This window comes from Penaeus japonicus, unplaced genomic scaffold (assembly GCF_977035675.1).
Source record: "Penaeus japonicus unplaced genomic scaffold, GWHDUDI00000001_assembly GWHDUDI00000003, whole genome shotgun sequence".
NCBI classification, from domain to species: domain Eukaryota; kingdom Metazoa; phylum Arthropoda; class Malacostraca; order Decapoda; family Penaeidae; genus Penaeus; species Penaeus japonicus.
In genome coordinates this window covers 27,856,686-27,860,293 of record NW_028234405.1, presented here as the reverse complement: position 1 = coordinate 27,860,293, position 3,608 = coordinate 27,856,686, and positions in this window count along the sequence as shown.

Genomic DNA, 3,608 nt, shown 5'->3' with positions numbered 1-3,608 from the left:
GCTTGATGGACTTGTGGAAAATTGTACAAAATGGGATTTAATTCATCCTACATGAAAATAAAGGTCAATTTCCATAACAACACAGGATACACATTGATGATGTGTTCAAATTTTTTATTGCTAGATAAGGAACTAGACCCAAGGACCATATATATTCACTGAAATAAAAATTTGTAAAAGTCAAGGTAAGTAGCACAAAACCTCTGAAAAGGAGGGGAGTTACCAGGAAGTAAAGGCCATATTGGATAGGGACTTTGAGACTAGGTAAAGTTAGGTTAGGTCTTGAGTTAAGATTTTGTTGACAAATATTGCCCTGAAAACAGCACAATCAAAATTCCTGTCAAAAAATGCTTTGTTTCGTGGCACAAGCATGGGGGCAACTGCAATTGCTGTGCACGCAGTACAGCATGTGGGATTTTAAATTGTGAAATACAATAATCTTAGCCAAATAAAGCAGTCAGTATATAGTTACAGACAGATAGTTAGATAGATAGATAGATAGATAGATAGATAGATAGATAGATAGATAGATAGATAGATAGATAGATAGATAGATAGATAGAGAAAGAGATATGGTATAGATATATTGAAAAAAATGTTTTTTTGCTGTACCTGATGTGCTTTTGTTTTAATAAAAGCCATATATCAAAAAACAATTATTTCAGGATGTTTAGTTTGTCAGTAGACAAGAGCTACCACTAGATCAAGAGGCCAACCATAATGCTTTCAAGTGCTTGACTTATCAATACAGTTTTAAACTGGTTGTATCTTGAAGATGTGTTTGCAGCATTGGTTCTGGTATGAGATATACACTGATGACATGGAGTACAATTGACAATGTATTCAAAAGGTTTATCAACAAATTAGGAACCAGTCTGAGCTCTACGTATACAAACCAAAATAAAAACACCAAAATATGAAGGTTACTACAAAGTGTATACAAAGTTCCTGCCTTTTGTCATGGTTGTAGTGCACATGGTATGGCATGTAGGAGAGTAAAGAAACCACAGCTTTTACATTTTTATTTTACAGTAAACAGATATGTGGTTGAACTAAGGTACATTTGTGGCATATGTCAATGCAATCTAATCATATATATTACCCTGGAATTCCCTGATCTATTTCATGCTCTCCCTTATTATTGGGGCCTGGATTGTGGGGTACAAGGAGGAAACGTGAATTATATTTAATATATATTGGTGGTATAAAGTGGGAGTAATTCATCAGTCCCACTTCCTTTGTATTTAGTAAGAAGGCAGTAATTTGTTAGGTGTGAATATCTATTCAAGCTATTAACCCATTGTGGACGGGGATAGATTCGCTTGCCCAATCTCCAGGATAGGTTCTATTTTAGAGTGAGGCAGCTTGAAGCAATATAATTTGTCTTTAATTTTTGTGTGTTTTATTGAGTTTAGAGACTTATATGTGCCATATGACAGAATCTATCAGTGCTGCAGTTGACTAAAATTGTAGTATATGATCCATACTAGCTCATTATTTTCTTTATACTTAGTGTGATAGAAGTATTGTTGTTTTATGGGAGGACAAAAGGCACCTTTATTTTATCGAATTTTTGTGCTGTCATGAACGAATACGAAACATATAACTACCTACAATGAAAATAACATGAAGAGATATGAAAGAGGAATGAAAGCTGTGCTTGTGACTGTGAGTGCCACAGTGAAAGGCATCCATATTGGCACAGGAGCACATTTTAGACACTGGGTATGGATTGAGTCACCTTCCTCATCTCGTTTTGCCTGCACAACCTTCATCTGCGGTACTTTAGAGCAAGAGGTCGTCAACTTAGTGTGTGCCATCACTCTCTAAAGATAGTGCTTGCTAGAGACCGTGGATGAGTGCCATTCAAGGGTCTCTCTCATGCTGGTGCTATGAAAAAGTGGTTCCATTTTGGACTTTAAGTTAGCTTGATATTATGGTAATTACAGTAATTATGACTGTAGTTACCATCATCACTCACTCCTTTTTCATAGCACAATAAAATGGTACAGTTATCCAAAATCTCCGAACGTCATTTACGGTATGATGCCCGTTGTTAAGTCAAAGCTCCTATGGCATGTATGTCATGACACCCGTCCGCAATAGGTTAATTCAGTAACATATTTGTAGATTACATAGGTAATATGCAAAACAACAAGAAATATTATTAAAGTAAGGCTTCTTTAAAACCACAGCACAATTGAGGAAAGGTGAGAGGTCATAAAGGAAAATGTCTTCTTTAAAAATCATGTTGTCATTAACCCTTAAAGAACATGTGTACTTAATTTAGTCATGCTCAGTTGAAGACTTGCAGATTGTACCAATATGCCATGAATTAAAAAAGAAGATTTTTTTTTTGTTTTTCTATAAATTGAATTAGAACAGATTGATTAGTATTTGTACATCAAATCTTAAGACATTAAGTCATTTATTGGTTAGCAAAAATTATACCAAGATATGGTATAGCATGTTAGTGTAAAAAATACACACAATCTTGCTTCACATGTTATATTGTTATTATCATGGTTATCATATCATAAGTAGGTTTGTTTATCCCTTTCCTTGAATTCTCAGAAAAGAGTGTTCATTACTATTACTATTTTTTTGTTACTAATATACTAGTATACTAATAATAGTATAATGGTAATGGTGACAAATAGTAATAAAGATAAAAATATATTTTGCAAAAATTCAAGGAATTGTGTAAACAAATGAGGTCAGAAAGGTGTTAAATTGACTCCTTGGTGACTAGCCCTTGTAGAGCCCTCTGTCCATAAGAAATTTTAATAGAATAAAACCAAACTAGACTGCAGATGTACACAAGCACTCCCATTGTCAATGGGTTAAGGGTAGTGGTTAATTTCTTATATAAAAATTATGTTACTCTTTGCAAAATGCATTCGATTAACTGAAACTGATGTTCATTTTCAGTGCAAACCTTTAGTGGCCAAATTAGCGACCATCCCTCCCTATCCAACAGATTTGGATTGATGGGAAATTTGGTATTTTGGGAGGGGGAGACACAAATCATATGAAATGTAGTTGCTTCAGAGTGATGCAGAATATAAGGTTTTTATACAATTTCCTCACCCATACCATGTTCACAGCAATTATAGTTACCTTTATGCCTAATGGTGCTATGGTAAAAAGGCCAACATGTATCCTCCAGTTAAATTCAGTTTGTAGAGATTGGACTGTTTCCTTATTTAACAATAAATTTTTGGAGTATAGGACAAAATTAATACTTTTTCACATTAACATTGTCAAAGCCAATTCAGTAACATATGTTTCATAATATGACACTCACTAAACAGTGAATCAGCTGCTAACTCAAGTGAATTTTGTACAAACAGAATGCAGGGGAATACAGACTGATTTCCTTAACTTGTTTGTGTAAAACTTAATTGGCTATTATTTAGAATTAAACACAAAATGTTGCCAGATCTTTAAGGATTTATGACAGAAAAGTATTAAAAAATTGTATAACATTTCTATCAATTCTTGGAGGCAGTGCATTTACTGCCTCCAATTGATACAGCTATCTGGCAAATGGTCCTGTATGAACTAGCCCAGATAGAACTGGTGGACATATTGCACAGTGGATAAAA